Source organism: Salminus brasiliensis, chromosome 20 (genome assembly GCF_030463535.1).
Source record: "Salminus brasiliensis chromosome 20, fSalBra1.hap2, whole genome shotgun sequence".
In the NCBI taxonomy this organism is placed as follows: Eukaryota; Metazoa; Chordata; class Actinopteri; order Characiformes; family Bryconidae; genus Salminus; species Salminus brasiliensis.
This window is the reverse complement of record NC_132897.1, coordinates 3882719-3893005: the sequence shown is the minus strand read 5'-3', so window position 1 is coordinate 3893005 and position 10287 is coordinate 3882719.

The window sequence follows — 10287 nt, the reverse complement described above, 5'->3', positions numbered from 1 at the left end:
ATCGATTTCTCGCAGGCTTGGAGAAACCGCACAGGCAGTCGCTGCACAGAGCCTCTGGCCCTCATTGTCACATGAAATGCGCTTTACTTTATCGACCCAGCACCCCAGCAGCGCCCAGGTCTGAGCCCTCCCTGAGCTTCCACAGTGTTCTAGATCCTCCTGAACAGATGATCAACGACGAGCAGTGCTGCACTCAAGGCCGTGCATTTTCAATTCTCTTCACGGAGAATGTTCTGAATACCTGTGTTTTATACCTGAGAGCTGGAATAACACATCATTCATATGAGGAACCCTGAGCCGAAGCTCATATCAATCAAAGCTGATTTTCTTTTATGTGAAAAATGATTGATGTTGAAAATTGACTCCTCAACGACTGTAATTCAGAGGATCCAGTGATACAAACACATCTTTGTATTTTTATTTCTTTTGTTCAGCAGTTGTGGAGGTCTGATTTGAACAAATTTAACAAGCTGTGCAATTCTGATGTCTAATTTTAATGAATGTAAAAAGTTGTGGGGGTGCGATTTGTAATTGCAAAAAATCAACAAGCTGTGGAATATCTATGTAATTACCAAATGTAACAAGTTGTGCAATTTCGATATGTAATTATACAGAAGTAACAGGTTATGGAGGTCCAATCTGACACATATTTACACATATATTTCTACAGATTATATGTAAACATTGTATATATCTACATACGTAACAAAGTGTGGGATTCTGATCTCTAATTGTATAACTGTAACAAGTTGTGGAGGTCTGATTATGTAATTCCACAAATGTAACAAGTTGTGGAATTCTGATATCTAATTATACTAATCCAAAATGTAATTCAAACAAATTAAGCTATGGAATTTCTTTATGTAATTACACAAAAGTAACAGTTTATGAAGGTCCACTTTGAAATTACAAAAATGTAACAAATTGTGAGATTCTGATAACAAATTTTATAACTGTAAAAAGTTGTGGGGTTGCGATTTGTAATTGCAAAAAATCGACAAGCTGTGGAATATCTATGTAATTACCAAATGTAACAAGTTGTACAATTTTGATATGTAATTACACAAAAGTAACAGGTTATGGAGGTCCAATCTGACACATATTTACACATATGTTTCTACAGATTATATGTAAACATTGTATATATTATTGTATACATTGTATATACGTATATACATACGTAACAAAGTGTGGGATTCTGATTTCTAATTGTATAACTGTAACAAGTTGTGGAAATCTGATATCTAATTATACTAATCCAAAATGTAATTCAAACAAATTAAGCTATGGAATTCCTTTATGTAATTACCAAATGTAGGTTTGATATGTAATACACAAAAGTAACAGTTTATGAATGTCCACTTTGAAATTACAAAAATGTAAATAAAATTGTGAGATTCTGATAACAAATTTTATAACTGTAAAAAGTTGTGGGGTTGCGATTTGTAATTGCAAAAAATCGACAAGCTGTGGAATATCTATGTAATTACCAAATGTAACAAGTTGTGCAATTTCGATATGTAATTACACAAAAGTAACAGGTTATGGAGGTCCAATCTGACACATATTTACACATATTTACTAACATTTTATATAATATATATTATATTACATAAGTACACATATGTAACAAAGTGTGGGATTCTGATTTCTAATTATACTAATCCAAAATGTAATTCAAACAAATTAAGCTATGGAATTTCTTTATGTAATTACACAAATGTAACAGGTTTGATATGTAATTACACAAAAGTAACAAGCGAAGTGAAAAACACTGATTTATGCACCATTTATCCATTTATTTTCATCCACCTCACAACTTACAGGACTTCTTGAAGGATCAGCAGATGTTGATGTTAGTCTTGGTGTAGGATACCACAGCATACCTTCAAAGGTCTTGTGGAGGACCTTGTGGCACAAGGGGGACATACTGAGTATTGGACAGGTGGTACTAATGTTATGGCTTTTTTTAAGTTAGCGTTTTTGCTGAGAAAAGGAAGGAGGTGGGAGATGGATGAATGTGTTGGAGGTGGAGATTTGAAAGGAGGAGTACTTTTTAGAAAACTGATGAGAAGAGAAAAGCAAATCAGATTACTTTGGCTTCCACCTCGAAAATCCCGTCCAAGGACTTCTGAAAGATTCCAGAAATATTACAAAAGGAGCTTTTTTGCATATTGCATAAAAAGTAAAAGCACAAATCGGGGAAATTACGGAGCTACACAGATAATTCGCTGTAGGGAGAGTGGTGGTGGTGGTGGTGGTGGTGGGGGGGGTCTCTACAGGCCAATTTTCCGGATGCATGTTAAGCCTCCTCCCAGCCTAAAAAGGATTATGTGCAGAGAACCCCCCACCGACTGTGTGTAATTTAGTCCAAGATTGGGTTTAATATGTGCCAGAAACTGGCCATACATATGCTAAAACATTTGATGAAAAGCACCGAGGACATAAGCAGGCCTAAATGCTACACACAGCAATGCTTTATACCAATGGACTAATCCTATATGCTGCATATTAAGACCCCCTGTTTAACTGAAGGATTTCACTAATGAAATCCAGCACTTTCAGAGCCACATCTATTGGTTTTCTTTCAAGGCCTTCTTAAACAAAGAGCCCACGTGTCTGAACATGAACCACTGAGCTCGTATTAAATAATTCAGCCCCCCGATCAGACTGCAGCTGCCCCATATGTCACATATTATTTATTCATTCCATCGCTGACCTTCCCGCAAATAGCCACGATTAGCATGTGATGGCTGCGAGCGCTAACGATTGGCACACGAACAGAACCGGCGGCGGTGGCTACGACCGGCCTTCTAGCAGCTATTCCCGAAGCTGCCGCGGATCGCAAATGACACGAGGAACACATCATCCGACTTGTCAACATAATTAGGTTTAAAAAATCAGAGTGGATCGCATTAATTATAAGGACAGATGGTGGAGGGGTAGCGCCGCACCTTCCACGAGCTTCAGGTCTTTAGAGGCGTGTAGAGGAATGCTTTCTCTAATGAGGAACAACCAACAACTGAGCTTTAATTAAACATGCAGCAGGTAGGATTACATTTAACAAGGCCTTTGCATCCTGATGGGTGTCGGGATTGGTGTAGCGCCGCCTCGATGCTGATAAAAATGAGCATTGTGATGATTTCCGATGCGTTATTCATCAAAGAAGCATGACGGTGGTGTCCTAGAAACCCTGTGGACGTCCAAAGTCCAGATCAGCACGAAGCTCCCTTTTTGAAACTGAACCCAGAACAGGACTTTAAATGGGAGTTTAAATGGGAATGCTGCTCTATGCTCAATGAGGTGAAACTGTTTTGATTGATGGTTGCTATGGTGTTGCTATGGTGTTCCTGAGTTGTTATCGCACATTTTTGTTATGGTGTTGCTAGATGGTTCCCATGGCGTTGGCTAGACCACATGTGCTAGGCTGCTGTTAGGCAATAGAGTGAAACTGTTTTACCTGGTGGTTGCTATTAAAATCCAAGTGGCTCCTACGGTGCTGCTATGGTGTTGCTAAGTGGTTCCTTGGTGGTTGCTATTGAGTAAATTAGTGGTTTATATGGTGTTGCTAAGTGGTTCCTTGGTGGTTGCTATTGAGTAAATTAGTGGTTTATATGGTGTTGCTAAGTGGTTCCTTGGTGGTTGCTATTGAGTAAATTTGTGGTTTATATGGTGTTGCTAAGTGGTTCCTTGGTGGTTGCTATTGAGTAAATTTGTGGTTTATATGGTGTTGCTAAGTGGTTCCTTGGTGGTTGCTATTGAGTAAATTTGTGGTTTATATGGTGTTGCTAAGTGGTTCCTTGGTGGTTGCTATTGAGTAAATTTGTGGTTTATATGGTGTTGCTAAGTGGTTCCTTGGTGGTTGCTATTGAGTAAATTTGTGGTTTATATGGTGTTGCTAAGTGGTTCCTTGGTGGTTGCTACTGAGTAAATTTGTGGTTTATATGGTGTTGCTAAGTGGTTCCTTGGTGGTTGCTATTGAGTAAATTTGTGGTTTATATGGTGTTGCTAAGTGGTTCCTTGGTGGTTGCTATTGAGTAAATTTGTGGTTTATATGGTGTTGCTAAGTGGTTCCTTGGTGGTTGCTATTGAGTAAATTAGTGGTTTATATGGTGTTGCTAAGTGGATCCTTGGTGGTTGCTATTGAGTAGATTAGTGGTTTATATGGTGTTGCTAAGTGGTTCCTTGGTGGTTGCTATTGAGTTAATTTTTGGTTTATATGGTGTTGCTAAGTGGTTCCTTGGTGGTTGCTATTGAGTAAATTTGTGGTTTATATGGTGTTGCTAAGTGGTTCCTTGATGGTTGCTATTGAGTAAATTTGTGGTTTATATGGTGTTGCTAAGTGGTTCCTTGATGGTTGCTATTGAGTAAATTTGTGGTTTATATGGTGTTGCTAAGTGGTTCCTTGGTGGTTGCTATTGAGTAAATTAGTGGTTTATATGGTGTTGCTATGTGGTTGCTAGGTGGATGTTATGGCATTGCAATGGAGTTGTTTGGTGGTTATTATGGGATCCCAATAAGTATCATTGGTGGCTGCTAGGGGGTTGTAATGGACTTGTTTGGTGGTTGTCATGGTGATACTAGGTGGTTGATAGGTTGTTATTATGGTCTCCCAAGGGGTATCATGGGTGGTTGCAATGGAGTTGTTTGGTGGTTATTATGGTATCCCAAGAAGTATCATGGGTGGCTGCTAGGGGGTTGTAATGTAGATGTTTGGTGGTTGTCATGGTGATACTAGGTGGTTGGTAAGTTGTTTTTATAGTCTCCCAATGGATATCATAGGTGGTTGCTAGGTGGTTGCAATGGAGTTGTTGGGTGGTTGCTAGGGTGTTGCTAAGTAGTTACTAGTTGGTTGTAATGGTTAATGCCAGGTGGCTGCTGAGTGGTTGTTATGGAGTTGTTTGGCGGTTATTATGGTATCCCAAGAGGTGACTGCTAGGTGGTTGTAATGGAGTTGTTGGGTGGTTGCTAGGGCATTGCTAAGTAGTTACTAGTTGGTTGCTAGGTGGTTGTAACAGTGATGCCAGCTGGCTGCTAAGTAGTTGTTATGGAGTTGTTTGATGGTTATTATAGTATCCCAAGGGCTATCCTGGCTGGATTCTAGGTGGTTATGGTGCTGCTAGGTGGTCCTTATGGTGTTGCTAGGTGGTTATTAAGGTATCCCAAGGGGTATCACAGGTGGCTGCTAGGCGGTTTGTAATGGAGTTGTTTGGTGGTTGTTATGGCATCCCCAGGGGTATTCCAGGTGGCTGCGAGGTGGTTATGGTGCTGCTAGATGGTTGCAATGGAGTCGTTTGGTGGTTGTTGTGGTGCTTATTATAATATCCCAAAGGGTTGTTATGGTGTTGCTAAATGGTTGCTAGGTGGTAGCTATGATGTTGTAAGGTGGTTATCCACAAGAAGTACAGGTGTGACAGCAGCCCACAGGCAGAATTAAAGTTGAGAATATGCTGAAGAGAGGAAGTATTCTCTAGCTGATGATTCCGGAGCGCTGAGCGCATTCCCGAATATAAACTAGGATGTAGCAGAGAGAGGAGGAGTGAAGGGAGAGTAAGCCATCCGAGGTAAAGCTATCCTTCAGTATGTAGACATTTCTATTAGACCAACTGGTGTAAACAAGCGGGCCTTGAGCATGTCAGATGGAAACTGTTATGCCATATGGGACGAGAACTTCATATCTAAGAAATCTGCAGCATGATTTCCAAACTTCAGGAGAACATCACTGATGCTTGATGTAAATGTCCAAATGTTTGTGGACACCCCTTCTAATGAAAGAATTCAGCTATTTTAAGTTGCAAATGCGCACCAACACACACACACACAGCTTGTCTGGCCCCTGTAGAAAAGTCTTGCCAATACAATAGGACTCTCTATAGCAAATAACCCAACATGAACCTATTGGTATCATGCTGCCTAATTCCAGGTGTGAGCTAAAGGGGTATAAATGCTGCCCCCCCCCCCCCCCCCCCAGCATTGATCTGTGGAGCAGTGGAAGAACTGTGTTCTCTGGAATCATGGATGGTGCTCTATCCAATACTTTTGGAATAAGTTGGGGAGTTGGTTTAGGATGAGGTGGGGTGTCATCATCATCCACCATCCTGACTTCATTAATGCTCTTGTCACCGAATGCAACCAAATCCTCACAGCAATGCTAATAGAAAGCCTTATTTCCTGGACAGTAGAGACAGTTACTCCAACAAAAGCAGCATACACTCTTTTCAACACCCTTGATTACATAAGAAACAAGGAATGAGCAGGTGTCCCAATACTTTTGTCCTTTTAGTATATACAGTATTCAAACTCGCACCTCTCTATTATGAGCATGGTTCCTCATGGAACAAAATGTTACTGAGTGTAGCTTTAAGTCACTACCCACCTTCCATTATTTGCTATATAGGTGCTATAGTGTGGCAAGGTGAATAGCATGGTATTTCAGGCAGTTGCCATGGCATTGCTTAAAAGTTGCTAGGGAGCTGCTATGGTGTTGCTAAGCGGTTATGAGGTGTTTGCTGTAATGTTATTAAATTAAAGACAGTTACTCCAACAAAAGCAGCATACACTCTTTTCAACACCCTTGATTACATAAGAAACAGGGAATGAGCAGGTGTCCCAATACTTTTGTCCTTTTAGTATATACAGTATTCAAACTCGCACCTCTCTATTATAAGCATGGTTCCTCACAGAACAAATAGTTACTGAGTGTAGCCTTTAGTCCACACTCACCTTCCATTATTCGCTAGCTACATTAGCCTTGTAGCTCCAGTGTGAACTCCAGACTGTTGCCACTTTAGTAAGGCTGGACAAATCCATCAGGCTTTGACTCCCTCTGGCACGAACACACAGTGAACAGAAGCGGGAGTTCAGTGTCTGCCAGGTTTGTCTGGACCTCTCGGACCAGTAAATGGGGTGGCGTCCAAACTGGTGATGCATGGAAGCAATTGAGCTGTTTGCCACCAGCAGTCTCCCTCTAATAGGTCAGCCGGAATAGGAGTGATGTCCACCCAGACACCTTAACACCTTAACACCCTCCTCCTCCTCCTCCTGATACCCTACTGTTCCTGATAAACTAGCACCACGCAAGAACAGAGAGGAAAAATGGGAGAGAGGCAAAAGACTTCTATGTGGTTGCTATGGTGTTCCACATGGTTTCCACTGTGCTGCTAGGTGTTTGCCGTGATATTCCTAAAGGGTTGATAAGGTATCCAAGGTGGTCGCTATGGTGTTGCTAAGTAGACCCTAGATTGATTACCATGGTATTTTAGGCAGTTGCTATGATGTTGCCTAAAAGTTGCTAGGGTGTTGCTAGGCGGTTGCTATAGTGTTGCTACAATGTTGCTAAATTGTTGCTTAGGTATCTAAGGTGGTCATGCTAAGAGGATATAAGATATGTGCTAGAGTGTGGCAAGGTGATTACTATGGTATGTCAGGCAGTTGCCATGATGTTGCTTAAAGGTTCCTAGGTGGTTGCTAAAGAGCTGGTAAGGTATCCAAAGTGGTCACTATAGTGTTGCTAAGTGGATACTAGATTACCATGATTACCATTGTATTTCAGGAAGTTGCCATAATGTTGCTTAAAAGTTGCTAGGGTGCGGTTATGGTGTTGCTACATGGTTATTAGGTGTTTGCTGTGGTGTTCCTAAATTGTTGGTACACTATCTGACGTGGTTGCTAAGTGGACACTAGAGTGTGGCAAGGTGATTACCAAGGTATTTCAGGCAGTTGCGATGATGTGGCTTAAAAGTTGCTAGGGTGTTGCTACATGGTTATTAGGTGGTTGCTGTGGTGTTTCTAAAGGGTTGGTACAGTGCCTAAGGTGGTTGCTATGGTGTTGCTAAGTGGACACTAGATAGGTGCTACAGTGTGGCAAAGTGATTACCATGGTATTTCAGACAGTTGCCATGATGTTGCTTAAAAGTTGCTAGGGTGCTGTTATGGTGTTGCTACATGGTTATTAGGTGGTTGCTGTGGTGTTCCTAAATTGTTGGTACACTACCTGACGTGGTCGCTATGGTGTTGCTAAGTGGACACTAGATAGGTGCTAGAGTGTGGCAAGGTAATTAGAATGGCTTTTCAGGCAGTTGCCATGATTTTGCTTAAAAGTTGCTAGGGTGCTGCTATGGTGTTGCTACATGGTTGGTAAGGTAGCTGAGGTGGTCACTATGGCGTTGCTGAACGGACACTTGATAGGTGCTACAGTGTGGTAAGGTGGTTACCATGGTATTTCTAGCAGTTACCATGATGATGCTTAATAGTTGCTAGGCAGTTGCTATGGTACCCCAGGTGCTTCTACTGGAATCTCCACTGGGATTGTCCTGAGTGTTTGGACAGAAGGTTTCTAGACAGGGGCCTTCAGGAAGGCTGCAGAACCTTGCTGAGCCAAAGAGAAGAACAAACAAGAGAACAGAGGGGTGTATAGACTCTGTTCTGTCCCCAGCAGGTGTTTCTGCAGAACATGGAGGTCCGGATAACCTGTAGCTGCGTTGGGGAAAGACTCTGAGCTAACTGAGCTAACTGAGCTAACTGAGCTCTCCTCAACAAACACAGGGCTGAAGATTTGCAGCAGAACTGGAGACCATTCTCTGTGCTAATTTGTGATTATTTATTATAAACATGTAATAGATCGCCATAATGAGCCCAGTAATGCTGCCTGGGTCCCCCGCGCCGCCACTGACTATAGTAATTAGCCATCACGTCCCATTGATTAGTTCTGAGATTGATTAGTGTAATGTAGATTGGTCCTGCAGGACAAGAGCAATGAAATGTGAGGGGGGGCAAAACAGCCATTTCGAGGCGCTATTTTCTGCGATTAGTGTCATTTAGTATAAGAGGTTGGTCTCTGAGAATGGATTTTGTCGGCAAACCGCTGAAGCCTTGTTTTACCGCCATCTGCACACGATCAGCCATGAAGAAGCAAAATGGAGGGAATCGATCCATGTGACACCTTAACAACCCCGTCACACTTACAGGTGCACCGCTGTCCCCCTCTGAAAGCACTTCTCCCGTCCGTTTGACACGGTGGGACGACAACAACCGTTTTGCCACACTTTTACTAAAAGCTATTTCTCCGCGGTTCACGACAACAAGCTGTAAAAGCACAGGCCATAAACAGCAGCTGAGGTCCATATTAATTCCTCAGGAACAGAAGAAGCTGAGCAGAACCGGTATTTTCAAGGTTCTGCTCAAGCGGGGTATAAAGCCACCCAGGACCGGGGTAGAACTGTACAACTGTAGAGCTCTGTAATACCTTTGGGGATGAGCTGGAGTGGCATTTGTGATCCCTGCTGATCATCCAGCACCAGTTACACATGATCTCACTAAGGGTTGTGTGGTTGAATGCAATCAAATCCTCACAGTAATGTTTCAAACTTCAGTGTAAAGCCTTCCCAGAAAAGTAGGGATATAAGGGGGTAGGGTTTGGTACCATTCGCAATCGGAATCAATACTGTTAGCGGTATCGGTGGTCAACTGTACTTTTTTTGGTACTTTACTCTTTCTGTAAAATATTAAATATTGTAATTAATTTCTGTTGATTAAAAAAAGGCCACTGTTGTTATTTATTAACAACATTTTACAACATTTGGAACTGGAAACTGGAGTCAAGGCCCAGATTTGAAGACCATTCCCATGTGAACTGCGACTTTTAGCGGTATCGATAGCCAACGGTACTTTTTCTATAATTTATAGTTACATTTCGTAATTAATTTTAGTTGATAAAGGCCATTTATTTCATATTATTAACAACGTTTACCCACCTGAGTGATGTCACTTCAAATGTGTAGCCCTGGTCGAGGGGTCACCATTGCGATAGGTCAATCACTTGTGCTGTTAGCGATCTTTTGCTAGTTTTGCTGTGTTCTGTTGCAGTACTGGACTGAGTACTGGACTCCAAGTGTGTATCCGGTTAGTGGTGTTAAGGCTTTACTCTGCTTCCTCCACAAGAGGCTCGTTAAATTTGCACATCTTCCAGTACCTTTGGCTGAGTTTGAGTCCTGACTAACGACACATTTGCCACCGGACGGCGCTACGAAACCCGACATGGTGGTTCTGCAGGCATGCTCGAGCTCAGACGTGCTGGCCCGATGCAGCAGAACCTCACCTGGACGCTTGTTTTACAACATACACAACGTACTGCATTGGAATACAAGCTACAAGTGTCGGTGTATGGCTTTATAAACAGTGTGAAGTCTGCATGACTAGACTAGATGCAGACTACGATGGTTAAACTGGCAGGTAATCCCTGGGTCACATGCCGGTTGCATGCACTGCTAATTTCTGTTAGCGACAGAT